Source organism: Schistocerca piceifrons, chromosome X, assembly GCF_021461385.2.
Source record: "Schistocerca piceifrons isolate TAMUIC-IGC-003096 chromosome X, iqSchPice1.1, whole genome shotgun sequence".
In the NCBI taxonomy this organism is placed as follows: domain Eukaryota; kingdom Metazoa; phylum Arthropoda; class Insecta; order Orthoptera; family Acrididae; genus Schistocerca; species Schistocerca piceifrons.
In genome coordinates this window covers 760,182,384-760,201,896 of record NC_060149.1, presented here as the reverse complement: position 1 = coordinate 760,201,896, position 19,513 = coordinate 760,182,384, and the positions used below count along the sequence as shown (strand labels likewise).

General features: G+C 37.9%; 1 long non-coding RNA gene across 1 annotated transcript in view; it reads left to right on the top strand.

The window, feature by feature from the left end:
• The window catches only part of LOC124723038, a 36,003-nt gene extending 18,764 nt beyond the window's left edge, over positions 1 to 17,239 (top strand). Inside the window, exon 2 of the long non-coding RNA XR_007006484.1 lies at positions 17,081 to 17,239. This is a non-coding gene — a long non-coding RNA (uncharacterized LOC124723038). The remainder of the gene's footprint in view (positions 1 to 17,080) is intronic.
• The last annotated feature ends 2,274 nt before the right edge of the window (positions 17,240 to 19,513 follow it).

Genomic DNA, 19,513 nt, shown 5'->3' with positions numbered 1-19,513 from the left:
TCTCTTGATGAATTGTGGTATTGTGTTGAAACTGCAAGGGCAGCTGTACCTGTACACGCCATCCAAGCTCTGTTTGACTCAATGCCCAGGTGTATCAAGGCCATTATTACGGCCAGAGGTGGTTGTTCTGGGTACTGATTTCTCAGGATCTATGCACCCACATTCCATGAAAATGTAATCACATGTCAGTTCTAGTATAACATATTTGTCCAATGAATACCCGTTTATCATCTGCATTTCTTCTTGGTGTAGCAATTTTAATGGCCAGTAGTGTAGATATTTCAGTCTCAGAGTGAGTGTGGGCCCTGTATGTTCCTTGGATGCTTGTCATGCCAAAGTTAACATTAAAATAATAAGGTACAGCAAGATATGCAGTCATGTTAGTCATATTTTAGAAGCATTCCAGCAGCATAGTTTGACATTTTCTTCAGTTTTATAATTTAAAAAATGTAATAAGATTATTCTTGGTGTGCAGTCATAAACAATGAATGAATGAGAAAGCACTGGTGCAGCAGAGACTACAGTGTTCAATAGTTCTTCAGTTGCACCTGTTTACTTGGAGCCTCAGATATAATTTACACATGATCATTGCGAATGATAACTGACCCTTGCGGTAGCATTCTAGCTTCTCGAGCACGGGGTGCCGGGTCAGGGATTTTCCCTGCCTCGAGATGAGTGGATATTGTTGTGTCGTCTTCATCATCATCATTCACCCCCTTTATGGTTGGAGGAAGCCAATGGCAAACCATCTCCACTAGGACCTTGCCTAGTATGGCGGTGCAGGTCTCCTGCATCGTTCCCTTACACTGTGTCACGGAGTATGGGACATCGTGATCATCATCATCAACTGAAGACTATTATTCTCATAAAAATGTTAAGTGTTAATGAGGTAAACTGCTGTGTACAAGTAAAAAAGGTGATTGTGGAAAACAAAATAACTGCCAAATATTAAAACCAGCCTGCTGAAAAAACAATGTTGTTTACCATACTTAACATATTCCTACAGGATAGTGTATCATGAGAAATGCAGAGAGTAAGGGCACTGTGAGATATTCTTCACAAGGAACTCCTGTTAGTAAAGGTTAAAGTACATCTACTTCTGTTTATGTTTCAACAGCCCAACAGGACCATTATACAACTGTAGGATCCACATTTGAGGATATGTCAAAGGGCTGTCATCTGAAATATAGAACTGTTCCAAAATAATGTGATAAGAAGGATGTAGCACTACACCCTAAATGACTTCATCATGTTACAAAATATGAGAAGAATCTGAAATGGTGTTTTGGTATGTCTGGTAAAAAAATGAGAAAAAAATGTTTGTTTCATAAACAACTCACTTTGCTTCTGGACTTAGTCTCCTTTGATGGATATACACTTGGTCCAGTGATGCTCCAGCTTTTTTATTCCATAATAAAAATATGTTTTGTCAAAATCTACAAATTACTCATTGACGACAACTATCACTTCATCAGTTGGTGACAATTTCTTCCTAGCAAGCCAGAGTTGCAAGTTAGGTAATAGGAAGAAGTCACTTGTGGCTAAGTCTGGTGAACAGGGTGGATGAGGAACTATGTCAAAGCCCAATTCATGCACTTGCGCCGTTGTTACCATTGATGTGTTGGATGGTGCATTATCCTGCTGAAACACCACTAACGTGCATGCCAATCTTGTTTTTTTTTTCAGTCTCAACAAGACTCAAATGGTCCAACAATGAATCATAATAGGGTCTAGTTATGGTAATGTCTTTCTCCAATTAATCTATAAGGATTATTCCTTGGGAATCCCATAAAACAGTGGCGATCATCATACAAGCTGTCAAAATTGTCCTTGCCTTTTTTAATGCACTTTCACAAGCCTTCATTCATTGTTTTGACTCTGGTGTGTAAATTGGGATCCAGGTTACATAAACAGTCACACACCAACACAAAAAGTCTTGCAGACATCACCAGACATTGTGTTGAGATGTTGTGCCAAATGCAATTTTGCTCAACTGTGAACAATTGCGGAGTCCACTTTGCACACAGCTTCTTCATAGCCAATTCTCTGTACAGAACAATATTCACTTGCTTGATTGAGATGCCTAAAAGTTCAGAAAGCTTACAAATTTTTAGTTGATGGTCTTGCATTACCATATCATGGATTTTATCAGTGTATTCCTTTGTTGCGACCTCCATTAGACAGCAGGAGTGTACTTCATATTCAGTGCTTATTTGACCACATTTAAGATCATTAATCCAAAATTAAATTGTCTCCTATGATGGTGTAGAGACTACATGACTTCATCCAATCCCGTTTTGATTTGTGTGGCAGCCCATCTCATCAAATGGAAGTGTTTAATAGCAGCACAAAACTCAGTGTTCTCTATTTTTAATTATAATCGACACACTGACCAATTTAGACTCATTTCAACAGTACTGTACACTATACATTGTTGAATTTCTTTATACAATCATTGGAATAATCAGGCTTATCAGTCATGAAAGCTCAACAAAAATGTTCGATTCTTTCATCGAGATTTACCTGTCTTATCAAAAGACCCTCGTACTTAGTAGTTGTCCGTCACATATATGACCAGAATGAAAAGGAACAATTTACAGTGTTACTGAATCTGGTTTACATAACACCTACTGTGATGGTGTTAGGGATGGTGACTTTCATGTAGTAAGCTTTTTTCTGAAATTAGTTATTTTCAACATTAAGTGTATAATTTAATTTAAATTGCTAGTTACTTTTCAGATCTATGTTTGATGTCTCCTCAGGCAATGACAGGATGTTAATTTTTTTATTTATTTCGATCACAAATACTCCTTCACTTTTTAGTCTCTTGTATAAGGCAAGACTTCGACTTACCAACTTCATATATCCTGGAGCACCAGACTCTGAGAAATGAGAAACATGTTCTTAACTCTTGTACCTCCTACTTTCTCTTCTAGTGCATGTTATGATTAATTTTAATGCTATGAAGAAGGAAATTTCATCAAGTGCTTCAAGTGCGCATTTCAGTAAGCTGTACAATCATTTGATCCAATACTCAGCTGAGTTGATAATGTCAGAAATTTCCAGAGAACCTAAGATAATCTTAGGCCAGTTCAAAAATCTGAAACTTATAACAAGGCCTTATTCAGCAATATTTGGTTCATTGTATTTCCATTTCAGACTTGTCACTTAGCAAAATTTTGTGTATGTATGGCATGTTTAAGTGAACAACATCAAGGTATTGCAATACCAAATTCATATTTCTCTTCTCTTCTAAGGTGGTTCTAGTTTGTAAATAGGTATTCATTTCTAGTATAGAAGGAGAAGAAACAATTTAAGTTTATATTGACACTTGATATACCTGTTGTTATGGAGTAAATGGCGAAATAGTTTTATGGCAGCATATTTCAAATATTTCTGAGCTGTTGAAAGCTTTAAGTGTCGGTAATAAAGTTATACTGTTTCTTGTGGTGATAAAGATGTCAGTTTTAATATTCATTTCAAACAGTGATGGATTACTCAAGACAGATGCCATTAGTGAATATATGTTAGAAGAGATACCAACAAAATGATAGTTTGGGATCATGTCATATTATATTCACCATTTGCATTAGAGTAATAAACACTTTTATTCTTAAGATATAACTCTGTGTGACATGAGTGCAAAAAATGAAAGTTTGTTTATTAAAACACGTGGCCCATGTGCTTTGTTAACTTGGAAATAGTATACACTACCTGGCAAAAAGTGTAAAGCACCAAGAATGGGAGAAAGAAACAAAATGAAACTTCATGGATTGATACAGTATGTGACATTATTTCAGATATTACAATATGAGTTCAAATTGATATAGAACTTGGTAGTACGAGCTCACTAATCAGTATGAAGTTATATCTCTTTTGGCATACATGTACGCATTGGCTATGTTTAGAATAGCGCATAAAACCTATTATATCTTCTCCTGGGGAGGGCTGGACAACAGTTGTAACTAGCCCTTGGTATTGTTGATACTGGAACTGGTATGGAACTGATGTCCGAGCTGATCCCACACTTGTTCATTGGGGAGAGATCTGGAATCTTGCTGGCCAAAAGAGTAGCCTACCTCAACATCATGCAGACAGTTCATAGATACATGCTCCATGTGTGAGTGATGAGTGTCCTGTTGAAAATTGGCACCACAAGAGTGTTGCCTGAGAAGTAACACATGAAGAGGCAGGAAGTTCTTGATGAAATATTGTGACATCAGAATTCCCTCACTGACTACCAGCTGTAACCAGAAGTCATACCTAATGGCTCTCCAGACTGTGATGCCAGGAATAACACTGCTGTGACTCTATAAAACATCGAATTCATTGTTGAACACAATGCAATGCCATTCATCAGTACTCCAGTCTTCCTGTGCACAGCATCTTTCCAAATGCAGTTGTTTGTGTTGTGATGTTTACTGATAGCCTAAAAATGGGACAGCAATTGCCTAATCCAACTGCTACTAGTTTCTCATCAATGGTGCAGGATAACACAGGATGTTGTAAGTAGGCCCTTGTTTGTTCTCAAATGGCAGGTGAAATGTGACAGGGTTATGAAGTGCTTCACGTACAATATGGTGATACTCCCTTGTGGTGGTTACATGTGGCTGACGGGCCGGCCGAAGTGGCCGAGCGGTTAAAGGCGCTACAGTCTGGAACCGCACGACCGCGACGGTCGCAGGTTCGAATCCTGCCTCGGGCATGGATGTGTGTGATGTCCTTAGGTTAGTTAGGTTTAAGTAGTTCTAAGTTCTAGGGGACTTATGACCACAGCAGTTGAGTCCCATAGTACTCAGAGCCATTTGAACCATTTTTTTGTGGTTGACAGGAACCGCAATGACGAGTATGTTTCCCTTACACTGTTTGAAAATGGAAGAGCACATATTGGATTAGCTTTTGTAAGTGGATTTAAATTAAAAGGAAGATAAAAGTTTAGAATTGGAAAATTTAAGAGGTAGTTATTGAGACAGACAGAACATTTGTACCATTTCCATTCAGTATTCACTGCATCACAAAATTTGTGATTCCAGTTGAACCACAAAGAGCACGTAAGTCACTGTTCATCAGTGAAATTGTCAGAAAACTTCTTAAGACATAATGTACAGGAAGCATCCACAGAATCGCAATCAAGTTCCAGATTGATATCACTTTTGAAGGTTTGTGAGCAAAATCATTGTTAGAACTTGAGCTTTTATACTTTCTTTTAACTTTCATCTTAGTGTTGGCAGAATTACTCTTTCATGCTGCTCCACACCTTGAAGCCTCATTTGAAGTGTTTGTGCGTTTAGAAGCATAAAAGATTTCCAGCTTTTTCTTACAAGAAGAAATAGTCAACACCATATTCTCGGGACCCTTCAGTTTTGAGACACTGGTTGAAATTTTGGAACATCTTTTACATCCTTGGGAAAGTTTATAGGATAGAGTGATGGCATCAGATGTGGAATGCAACGTGGGTTGAGGTTGATCCTCACCAATAGACTGAATCTGGCTGTCAGTGCTATGTGATATAATCTTAAGTGCTAGATCAAATGTGTTTGTATTTGCAAGTATTTAAGGCCCACATTGAGCTTCAGAAATAGGCTTTAATTGGTTATCATTCAGTTCATGAATACAGTCAGCTTCAGTAAATACTGAGTCATTATAAGGACAGATACCAGTGACATGAAAACCACTCAGTGCATTAATCACGATTGCTGCTCTAACGTATGCTTTGTCCATGAGTTCAGCTACTTCACACTGTGTCACAATTCTACCCTAGTTACTGTAAATCCACCTCTCAGTTTCTTGAATATAAAGTTTTAAATGGCTCCATGAAAGCAATATCTAGAGGCTACATCCTATGCATGGTATGAGGTGTAATACAGACATGGACAAAATCTTGGAATAACTCAAGGAGGAACTCCCTTCATTAGCTTCAAGTCCTGCTTTTTTCTCGGGATAGCTATATTGGAGTGACATACTAGTCGGCACCTGACATGGTGTTCAGAGATCTCCTTTCTGCCTATGACATTGTAAACTGCCAATTTTCCTTTCACACAAATAAGTTTCACATTTCTGCTTTGGACAGTTGTGATTCCAGTTTTATGTATGTTAATGTTCTGGTAGGGTTGACCTTGAATTTAGCAGCTCTGCTTTTAAAATACAGAAAAATGGCTTCACATTGTTTTGAATAATGCGTACGTTTCCAGCTCTTGTCAATGATTGTGGTGTTCCTGTTGTTAACTGGGAAAAATTTCTTTTCAAAAATAAGTCAATCCACTTTTAATCTGCAATATTTTCTGGTTTAGAAGAGAGGTGAGGCAGATTGTTCTTTAAGGCAAGCTCATACACCATCTGCTTTAACTCCCTATGTGTCAAACCAAAAATAATCTTTTGCCCTTCTGTATAGTACTAGATCAATTCGTTCTCTACTTCACATGTCATCATGTTTCCTTCCAAGTGTCCACCCCCGTAAGCTGAGTGGTCAGTGCGGTGGAATGCCATGCCAAGGGGCCCGGGTTTGGTGCCCTTCTGGGGCAGGAGATTTTTCTCTTCATCATCATTTCATCCCCATCTCCGACGCACAAGTTGCCCAATGTGGCATCAAATGCAACAAGTACTTGCCCTCTGCTGCCGAACTTTCCCAAATGGGGGACTCCTGGCCCTCACTGCTTTATGCTCATTTCCATTTTTCCTTCCAAGTTTCTGTCTTACAACTGTAGTTTCCTTTTCAGTTTGTCGTTTTGCACATCTTTCAATGCACTCTCAAATTGTTGATCTGGGTACTTCATACATCTTAAACGCTCTCATCATTCCCATTTCTTTTTCTCTGGACAGATGGACAGAAGTAACTATGACATTTATTGGTTAACAAATTGAAACAATTGCTCCTAATATCGCCTGGTGGTAATATCAGTATCCATTTGATGGGTGATATTGGGAACACAGTTCATTCAACACCAATTTACACATGACAGCTCTTCAAAACACCTTTCCTGATTTTTAATATTATGACTGGTATCCTTATTTAATATATTTTCCAATGGTTTAAATTAAATGTAAACATTTACTTAGTAGTTTCCTTGATTTATTGCAGTCAGTAATATTTTTGGACACAGCCTCAAACATTATAGATGCCATACTGTTTCCTCCATCACTCTGAGGAAGCTTGCAACTAACACTGGCCATTGCAAAATTGCAGAAATTCAAGGTTATCACAGAAACCCACAGATGACGTGGGTAGCAGCTTCAAAATACAAGTAGGTGATAGTGGTGTAGGGGCAATATAATTTAACACCAGACTGTTACAGGCATCTTATTCATAACATTAATTAAACATTGTTGTCAGTATATCATGAAATGATAATATAAATTGTATGAGATAATTATTTATCCATGATATGTGTGTGTTGCAGACTAACTAAGTACTTCTAAACAGTGACAGGCTACACATTGTACAGTACTTCATCCTATACTTGAAACTCCATACTCATCCTTAACACAAAACATAACTTCTCATTTGACAAACATAGAAATAAAACTGAAAGAAATGGCCTCCACTGATGTAAATTTAAATTTTCAAAATGGCTGCAGTATTTCCATGTATCATTGTTACTCATAGCACTATGTATCATTGACTGTTACATAAAAATTTGTGAAAATTACATCATCTTAAATGGACATTATGCTATAGATAATGTAAACCACCATAAATCAGCAGTTATGCCTACATGATCATACATTCTGTTTCACCTATGGAATTCATATACTGTGAAGCCTTCACTTATTGCAGTCACAAACTTTAAATATTGTAGTACAAATGAAAGAGGACTTTGATATAGTCCCTCCAGAGTTTGCCACATAATTGTATTCAAAACAATATTCAATCAAAGATAATAACAGATGATTCACTTTTTTACACAGCTTAATAATTCTATGTCTAATATAGCTTATTAATATTACCAAAAAGATTTCCCACAACCCAGGTGGTGTGCTAATTATTATTTTCTTATAAAATAAATGTGGAGCTGTTGATGCAAATAATTGTTGTTCTTTAAACAGTAGAATATCCAGGATGGAATGTAATAATGTTATGAAAAAGATAGTCGGTACTCACCTTATAGTGGAGATGCTTAGCTGCAGATAGGCACAGCAAAAAGACTGTCAGAAAGTGAGCGTTCGGCCAATTAGGTCTTCAATGGAATCAGACAACATGCACACAAACTCATGCAACACATTAAGATGACCCATCGAGTTTCAGACAGGCACAACAGAAAGTCTGTTACACATTACAGCTGTTGGCCAAAGAGTTCTTCAGCAATGTAAACACATACAACCACACTCGCACAACCAAGCACACCACATACACACACGGCCACTACCACCAGCAGCTCAGACTAGATTCACATCTATGGTGTACATATACATACTGAAGTGACAAATGAAAATTTGTACTGAGGTCGGGATTCGAACCTGGGTCTCCTCCTCACTATGCAGATGCACTTACCGCTATGCCACACTGGTACAGTGCCTTTGCACAGCTGCTCACACAACCCTGGCGTGACTCGCTCCTCAGTCCCAGTTCCGTATCATGCCTCAGCCCATTTAGTATTCCCCCTAAACTAGGAACACCAAGGTGGTTGAGGAGTGAACGGGAATTAGGATTTAGGAGGGAGGCTTGCAGGTTTGCCCACGCAGTTGGGTAAACTCACTGTGCCGAGGTGGTGAAGAGGTAGCATGTCTGCCTAACGAACAGGTGACCTGTGTTCGAATCCCAGCCTTGGTACAAGTGAATTACAATATTTGTAAAGTGGGAAAGGAAATTATAGTTAGGTGACTGATTTTTAAATGAACCAGTATGTGCAGTGTGGCTCTTAATTGTCATTTTATTCTGTGCAGCCTGCTTAGCCTGAAACAGCAAATTTCTGGCGGGATATGAAGGGGCGGGGGGGGGGGGGGGGGGCAAGGAAAGAGGAGGAGGGATAAGAAATGCAAAAGCATAGTATCCTATAACAACAAATTCAATGAGTCACAACTGAAATCACTCACATATATAAGGGAATGCTGATTGTTTACAGAGAACGATGGCATTAATTGAGCCAGGTATTTTTGACTTACAAGAGAGAATCACAAAAAGTTCTTAAAATTAAACTTAAAACAGTTTTGGTCAGAATAGAACATTTATTAAAAGACTGCAACTGATTTCAGTTAAAAAGTGACTGAAAGAAAGACAGTCTGAAGACCATATACACTGATTCATAAGTACAATTCCAATATAGAAGGAAATATACCTTGTACCTATTTTATTGTATCTGAAGGTGGTTGCTATTTGATTGAAACTGGTTGAAATTTGTTAGAAAATGTTCAGTTATGGTCAAAACTGTTTTAATGTGCTCCATGTAGATCACTGTTCTATTCTCCATTAAAATGTTTTTTAAAGTTACATAATGGAAATGCTGTAAAACCTGACCTGACAGATGCCTGAAGATAGACATCAACTATCCTATAAAAGCCTACTTATCATGTTTCAGGCAACAGCATTAAGTGAAAAATGTAGAGAGATAGTTCAGGGACTGTGCATTGTTCCTGTGGGGCTCTATAGCCTAAATCAGACTATTACAGAGCACACAGAGACGTAAGTGAAAGGAATGACAGGAGAACCTGATACGGGGCTAATGGGAGTACCCTCTGTTATGTACTTCACATCATTTTGGGGAGTGAGGTTACAGATGTATACATAGATCTCTTTATTTTAAAAACAGTTGTGCACATTTAGTCTCATGCTTTCAGGTGCATTGTGTTTCAAAAAGATATTCCTGAGCCCATACTGTGAGAAGCTAATTATTCTGAGGTGCAAAAGTCATAATATACCTCCTAATACTATGTTGGACCTCCTTTTGCCCTGCGTAGTGGAGCAACTCAACATGACATAGAACTCAAGAACTTATAGGAAGTCCCCTGCAGAAATATTGAGCCATGCTGCCTCTATAGCCATCCATAATTATGAGAATGTTGCCTGTGCAGGACTTTATACATGGTCTGACCTCTCAATGATGTCCCATAAATCTTTGATGGGATTAATGTTGAGTCATTGGAGTGGCCAAATCATTTGCTCAAATTGTCCAGAGTGTTCTTCAAACCATTTGTGAACAATTGTATCCCAATGATATGGTGCATTGTTACCCATAAAAATTCGTCCACAAATGGTAGCAAATGACCTCCAAGTAGCCAAACATAACCATTTCCAGTGAATGATCGGTTCAGTTGTACCAGAGGACCCAATTCATTCCATGTAAACACAGCCCACAGAATTATCGAGTCACGTCCAACTTGCACAGTGCCTTATTCACAACTTGGATCCATGGTTTCTGTGGGATCTATGCCACACTCGAACACTACCATCAGCCTTTACCAACTGAAACTGGGACTCATCTGATCAGATCATAGTTTTGCAATAATCTCATGTGGTCATGAGCAAGGAGAGGCACTGCAGGTGATGTCATGCTGTTAGCAAAGGCACTCGCGTTGGTTGGCTGTCGCCATAACCCATTAACACCAAATTTTGCTGCACTGTACATCCCACAAACATTTCTGCAGTTATTTCACACAGTGTTGCCTGTCTGTCAGCACTGACAACTATAAGCAAACAATGCTGCTATCGATCGTTAAGTAAATGCCTTGTCATCTTCAAGAAGGGCTTGTACTTTGCTGAATTTTGTTTTGTTTCATGTGTAAACATCAACACAACACATGCCAGATGGACATTGGAGGCACGTTGAGCTGTTGAGGTACAAGGTGAACTGATTTCTATGAACTTCTTGTGAAACTATGTCGGATGTGTTCAAGATCTGTCTCAGACACTTGGGGATGTCCAGTGATTTACGTTTACACAAACAGTTTGTTCCTTGGAATTGTTCATGCCATCATCAAATGCTCTGTACTGTAGGAGGATCCACATCATACATAATACGAAAGTCATGTTGAACCGTTATTATTGACCGGCACTGCGCAAATCATAGAACAGAAAACCCTTTCTGTTGTCCTGACACCATTTTTAGAAGAATTTGGGGGGGGGGGGGGGAGTAGGAGGGCACCCTGTTGCTACCTAGCAGTAACCATGTAAAACTTGAGAATTTGCTCCTTTAAATGGTAAGTTGCTCATGCATACATATCAAATAACACAACAGTCATCATGTTTTTTTTTTTTTTTTTTTTTTTTTTTTTGTTTTTTTTTATCGGATTATTCTTTTTGACTCACCCTGTATAATTTAAAACATAGGTAGGCCAAAGTTTGCTTGCAGACCTGAAAAAGAAGCTTGCATTACATTGCTTCCTGGAGAAGATATATGTCTTTCACATGACAGAAGCAAAGCAATGTGAATTATGGTATGATATGCATATTATACTACATTTCACATTGACAGGGTACTGATAGTCAAGTATTTTATCTCAGAGGATGGTGCTTTAATTATTGAAACTAGTCATATGTTAATATAAATGCTTTGTATTTCAGGTGGTATCTTTTTAATTAAAATCAATATTGCTGTCACTTAATGCCACTGATGATACAATTTCAAAATCTCACAACTGTAACAGTGTGATATTTTATGTAATATCGAACTATAGCCTGTACCCACCATTAACAGTATTTCACTTAGCACCTTGACTTTGAACAAAACTCTGGAGACTATAGCTATACAGGCATGTAAATAATTGGAATGCTGCTTCTTTCATTTGTTTCAATCTCTCTCTCTCTCACACACACTCACACACACACACACACACACACACACACACACACACACACACACACACACACACACACTCAAGAGGAGCACCTTTCCCTTTCTGTCTTGCCTTCCTTACTTTCCTGCAGTTCGCTGGCTCTACTTGTGTGCTAACAAACCATGTCGGGTTTGATGTTGGCATCAGGTAAAGTCAGTTTGTGAACGGGCCTGTTTGTCCAGCTGGAATGTTCTCTGCTTCTGGTTAAACCCCCATCCCATCTCTATTGGCTAGCAACAAAAGAGCAGTCTGTGTTAAATGCAGCTTGTCATTCCCTAGCCTTTTATTCCCTGAAAGTTTTCCAAGAAATTTAAAAATAAGTAAATGTAAAAATATAAATGTATTTACTGAACTATTTTTTGTTGGGGGTGGGTTTGTGACCTTATGATATTGTCTCACTTGGATCTGCAGCAACTAGACTATAGGAGAACGTTTGCCTAAGGTTTGCTACAAAAACTGAAAATCCATTGTTTGTATACTGCGACTTGATTACAGACAAGGAAAATTTCTAAAGATATAAAGCAGCTAATTCCCAAAATTCATTATTGTGGATAGATTAAAATCTGCATGGTACAGTGACACTACATACCAACAGTAGTTTAAATTTAATGTGTGGGTTGGAAATTTTCCAAATTTCTAACTGGCACGTATTACAGGTACTGTGTACAGTATTGTAGAAACTTCAAGAAAGAACTAAAGGGCACAACATACACATGACATAGTTGCTATAACAAGACACATGTATTTTATTATATGACACCAACCAAAGACATAGTACACAGAAGAGAAATTAATATAAACCTTTCGCTTCAACACGTCCCTTAAATGTTTTTCTTGCTAAATGCAGTACTTAACACATTCCAAATAATGATCTTAAATTTGGTGGGAATATCTGCAGCTTGCAGATTGCCTGGTTCATGCTCAATGGCTAGCTGGTCTTCTAGAATTTTCTGATGGATGTAGTGCATGTGAACATCAATATGCTTTGACCCCTTGTGAAATTCAGAATTTTTGGCCAGTTTAATAGTTCTTGCATTATCAACAAGAAGAAAACACTCTCCAGTGGTGAAATTTCTTCATAGAGCTTAGATAGCCATATTCCTTCTCTTGCCCCTTCCATATTCCTTCTCTTGTCCCTTCATTGGCAGCCACATACTCTGACTATGTTATTGACATTGATATGCAATGTTGCCGCCTACTAGCCCAGGTAACTGCTCCTTTACAAAATCTTGCAACCACTCCACTAACTGAGCGTCAGTTTGCTGGATCACTGGCATAATCACCATCAGTATGTATCTCCAGCCTCCTGTTTGCATAGCTAGCATCATACTTTATACCCAATGACACTGAAACTTTTATATACTTTAGGACTCTTTTTACCACAGACCAGTGATTTTCTTGATTCTCTAAAAATTTTGACACATAGCTCATTGCAAATGCTATATTGGGTCTTGTACCAACAGATAAATATGTAAGACAGCCAACTACTTCTCGATATGGAGCATTAGTTACACTATCACTGGTTAACTCATTTGGCTGCAGATACTGCTCAATTGGAGTTGTCATAGGATTTCCCTCTGTCATGTTAAACCATTGAAGAATATCTTTAGCATAACTTTCTTGATTAATCTCTATTAATCCATTATCATGACATACAACATTAATATTTAAGAAATACCCTACTGGCTCAACAGTAATTTTAAACTCATCTTGAATTTCCTTTAGGAAAACTTCAATATACTTCTTCTTACTTGCAGATATTAATCCATCATCAACATATAGAACTACCATCAACTTGTCATTCCAGTTTTCTCAACAGAACAAACACAGGTCTGCCTTACTTTCCACAAGCCCAAGATTTAGTAGGAAGTCCTATAACTGTTGGTTCCAGCACCTTGGAGATTGTTTTAGTCCATATAATATTTTATGAAGTTTGCATACCCGATTTGGTCCATCACTAAATCCCTCAGACTGCTCCATATATATCTCTTCCTCTAAGAAGTCATTCAAAAAAGCAGATTTTACATCAAATTGTGCCAACTGAAGTTGCTCCCTAGCAGAAACACTCAAAATTGCTCTAATTGTATTGTATCTAGCAACAGGACTGAATGTTTCATTATAGTCAATTTGACCATCAGCCTTATGATTACTTCTACAAACTGAACGGTTTGTAATGGGCTTCAATTGTTGCCTATATCTCTTTCACTAGAACTTTCTTTTGTAGGTTCCTTAAACACATTTGCATCTTATAATTTTTCAATTTTTAATTGCCTGCTTCACTTGGGAGTAACACCATTGTCGTACCAGTTTTCTTAGGTTCAGAAACAACATCCTTACCCCAAAAATGGTTCAAATGGCTCTGAGCACTATGGGACTCAACAACTGAGGTCATCAGTCCCATAGCGGTCACTCGGTTCCAGACTGAAGCGCCTAGAACCGCTCGGCCACACCAGCCGGCATCCTTACTCCAAATAATCCATTTTTCTCATTCAATCCACACTCAAAAGCCATCAATGCCATCAGAATAATCAACTAGCATTTCTGGTTTTCCCTTTGGATACCATTTCTTTAGCTTTTCCTTCAGAATATGAACTAAACACTTCATTCTACAAATATGAAGTTTATTTAGCTGTATCGTCTTTCCAGTGAATACCTCGTAAGAGGTTTTGCCATCCACATGACTTTTACCACTTTTGTTTAACACATAAACAGCTGCTTTTACTACTTCTACCCACAAAAACTAAGGCAGGCCGCGAGCTTGCAACACGGTCCAAGCCAGTTCCACAGCTGTTCTGTTAGTGCGCTCAGCACATCCATTCTGCTCTGAAGTATAAAGATTTGTAAAGATGAGTTGTATGCCATTTAATTTCATCAAATCTTTAACTTCAGTATTATCAAATTCTCGTCCACCATCACATTGAAATGCTTTTGGTAGTTGACCACAAAAATTCTTCACAATACTCACCATTTCTGCAATCTTCTCTGCAGTCTCAGACATCTGCTTGAGAAAATATATCAAGTGTAGTCTTGAAAAGTCACAAGTGAAGCAAAGAAAATATTCTGCTCCTACCAGCGATTTACACTCCATAGGTCCACACAGATCAGCATGAATCACTTCTCCAGGTTGTGTGGCATGCTGCTGTCATAACTGAAAATTGCTGTGATGCTGCTTCCCCTTAACACATGCCTCACATAATTCTTCACCAGCATCTTCAACTTCAACACCATGCTGCTTCAAGAATTGTTGGACATGACATTTGTTTCGATGACCCAAGTGTTCATGCCAAATTTGCAGAGAGTCCTTTGATGGAAGACTTACCTCAGGATCACAAGGCTGAATTTGTTTTGTCACTTGAATCAACATCTTCAGTAGGTTGCCACTACATATGCCACATGCATTTACAATGCCATTGTTTCGGAACTCACACTTGTCTTTCAATGAATAAAAGTCCAATTCCTTGTCCATAGCAGATGACACAGAAGAGAGATTTCTTCACCCTTCTGGAGTATACAAAACATTATCCATATGGCATAACTTCCATTTTCCATTGACAGAAGCTTCAAAATAAATAGTCCCTTTTCCTAGTGTGTTCATAGTCGAATATTTGCCCAGGCATATCTGCAGTGGTGTTGCAAACTTAGTGAATGATACATACCACTCAATTTTCTTAGCATGTGATTCGTCACTCCACAATCAGCGATCCATGTGCCCTCGCTCTATTCTGCACTTATTACTTCACTAATCAAAGCCTGGTTAGGCAATTACTTTTATTTTGGTTGTGGATGATTTTTTTTGCTTGTGTTTCCCATTTGGACATATTTTTTTAGTATGGCGAAATCCACCACAACTGAAATATTGAGCTTCATTTTGTTTGTAGACTTTTTGTATTTGTTTGACAAAGTAACATTCCTCATAATGGTGCAGTCAGCATTTTTAATGTTTGCTTTGGTAACAAAAAGTGCAACTACCTTGTCTCACTTCTCCCTCCAACAAGCATGACGACTGTCATCAGAAGTTAACATGTCCATCAAATGCTTTAGTGTTTGTTGATCTTCAGATCTTGTTCACCATGAATGTCACAGACTCTCATAACTGTCAAGCAGTGTGTCAAGTAGTCGAACCATTAACAATGATTCATCAGGTTTCACATTGTGTTGTTGCATTCGAAGAACTAAGTTTTCAAAGCAAGTAAGATGTGTCACCATGTCATCGCCTGAACTCTTGTAAAAATTTAGGAACTCTGACTGAACAGAATATGCAGCTTGCTTTGTTTTCCATTCAAACATGGGATGTAGCTTGTCCCGTGCAGTCTCACATGCAACCAACAATGCCATGACTTTTTTTTCCACAGTTCTAACAATAATCTGATTCGCTGCACTATCAGCTTTGTCCCATGTTTTTAGAGGAGCATTAGACACATCTATCTGTGCTGATGTTGCATCCACTGGCAAAGCAAATACACACTTTGTATGCGCTGTCTGATGCACATAAAAAAATTTGAACTGCAAACCTCCAAATAGTCCAATTTTCAGCCCCACACAGCCTCTCTATACCATGAATATCCATTGCAGTCCCTTAAAACGTTCAGACTTACAACCAAAAAAATTCCACAAGAGGAAAATGCAGCAGTTGTTCTCGTATATACAATATGAACTATATTGTATATGCAACAAACAATATGAATATAGCACACAACACACGCTAACACATTTCTCACGTCACGAAATGTAAAATTGTAATACCCAATTCCTTTCTTGAATCGTGTACTGGGCCCATAACCTGTTGCAGAAACTTCAGTAAAGAACTAAAGTACACTACATAAAGCATACACACAATGTAGTTGCTATAATAAGACTCATGTACTTTATTTTATGACACCAACCAAAGACATAGATATAGTACACAGCCGAGAGATTAATATAAACATTTCACTTCAACAAAAGAAAGTTGTAGAGAAGGAGAATTGAGACATAGGCAACAACTGAAAAAACCAGAGCACCTTACTGAAATTATGCTGGCTGAAATAAATGAGCCAAAGAATTATACAGAGGCTCTTATTTCTGTAGACCATGAACACTGGAGAAGAGCAATGAAGTCATTTCTCCTCCATTGCTCTTCTCCAGTGTTCATGGTCTACAGAATTAATAGCCTCTGTATAATACTTTGACTCATTTATTTTAGCCAGTATAATTTCAGTAAGGTGCTCTGGTTTCTTCAGTTGTTGCCTATTTCCCAATTCTTGTGTTTTTAAAAATGAAATATAGAACAAGTGCTTTGTGTATGAGAAAGCTCCAATATTGTTTCATGTTTCAGGTACACAGGAATGTATCTACTTACTGATGGATTAGTACGATCAATCAGTTCAATGGCAAAGAGATTTCCCTTGATGTCAATTCTTTGTAATGTGTGTTGAAAGGTGGTTTAATGTTATGTAAAGAAAATGTAATAATTAAATAAATGAGTTTGTCATAAGGGCAATGTCAATTCATTGAATAATGATTATTATATCACTGTGTCGAGTATCAGTGGTTTGTTACAATCAGAACATTCAACATTTCAAATTGTAACTCTTAAGTATAATTATGTGATGTATAGTTGTTCATCCTATGCTTATGGATTTTCTCCATGGCTTCTTTGTCAGGAAGCTGATTGAGGTTTACATTGCAATCAGAATAACATTCCTTCAGCTATTCACATCTTCATCACTTATTGTTACCTCTTATTCCATTGTAAAATTTAAAAGAGAATTGTGTATAATATACATTTTCTTCACAGGGTCTGATAAGAAGTGGTAAACACATCTATTTGTGCCGATGTTGCATCTGCTGGCAAAAGCGCCGGTTTTTCTACGTTGCCAATAAACACTTCATATGCACCGGCCGATGCATGTAATAAATTTTGTACTGCAAACTTCCATATAGTCCAATTTTCAGCCCCACATGGCTTCTCTATACCGTGAGAATCCATTGCAGTCACGTAAAGCTCTTAAATATAATTAAGTGATATATAGTTGTTCATCCTGTGTTAATGAAATTTCTCTATGGCTTCTTTGTCAGGAAGCTGATTAAGGTTTACATTTCAATCAAAATAACATTCCTTCAGCTATTCATATCTCCATCACTTGTTGTTACCCGTCATTCCCTCATAAAATTTAAAAGAGAACTGTGTATAATATACACTTTCTTCACAGGGTCTGATAAGAAATGGTAAAAGAAAGGTGAGTTCATGATATTGTTAAGATTGCTTACTCTTTTCTATGAGAGGATATCATAATAAACTGTGAACAGCCCCCCACCCCTTTACACACACTCACACACACACACACACACACACACACACACACACACACACACACACACGCATACATAATCCGTAATGTATAAAAAATGCTACTCAGAATTTACCAACATTAGTGAACCCTCGTAAAGATACAAGGAACAACTTCTAAATCTGTGTCTGTGTATAATTATACATATGAGTGCCAGAAGAGAATTATAATGATACTGTGTACCATATCCCACATTTGTACTGTACCTTGCAGAGTGCTGAGTAGAAAACCATGTTACCATAAACTGTGAAGACTGGTCTTAGATTTTGATCCCTCTACTGAATATGAGTTCGGTATTGTGTTATACTCAATGAATAATATGTCAGCTGTTTTCAAATGACCATTTTTCAGAGATAGTGATGAATGCAGCTTTGATTAGTAGAAATTCTGATGCTGTGAGACTTTCCTCAACATCCTTTGCTGTGCATAGCTGAGGGCTCCACAAAGTCCACCTTAGTTTATAGTCTTTCAGACATCAGGAATCCTGCAAAGTGATTAAAAAAATTAATACAGAGTGATTTTGAGCATCTTTCTTAGTAATTTAAAAACTTGATCATTATGCACGTAATTAGTTACTTTATATCAATGTATTAGTGCCACTATGTGCTTTCCCAGTCTGAGAGAAGCAACAGTTTGAATGTGAACTATAATGTTTTGTATATATCTGTGGAGTAAAAGGAACTGTTTACAGTTCCATACTACTCAATTAGTCACAGCTTTATCATCAGTAACTTATCCACCTCTGTTGTACATCTTACTGAGAATTGGTACAATTCACTCTCTGCATGGCACTGTGATTCACTGTTATGTGTGCACTGGATGAAATGAAAAGAAGTCATTCTGCATTTAGTGAAGATGCTCGTTGTTATGGCATAAATTCAGTGCCAGCATGCCGGCCTGAAACGACAAAGAAGGGAAGGCTCTGAGAAGAGGTCAGCCAATCTCATGCTGAGTGACCTCCCTCCAGGACGACAATGCAACAGGAGCGGCTACTGGGTGAAGACAACATAAGCGCCACACCTGACTGGTGGCAACTACTTTGATAGTAGCTTCAACAATAGCCACTTTGTTAGCCATCACACTGTAGCCTTTTTATTAGCAAACCTGGTGTCGCACAGTTAGAGATCAGCAGTCACTACAAGAATTCTGAGATCAAAGTTAAGTATTTTTACTTGTCTTGTTGTAAATAAAACTCATTAATATGAGTTGTTTGACTGTTTGTCTAGTGAACCAAATATGCAGGATTACTAGACACAACACTCGTAACATGTAACTCTGTCACTGTGCATGCCAGAGTAAGATTTATCTGAAGTACTCTTGCTGCTCGTCTTACAAAAGGAACATCTGGATGAACTATACTTCTGCCCAAACTCTACTTAATCAAATTTTACTCCCTCGATATTCTTCTCTCTAAACAT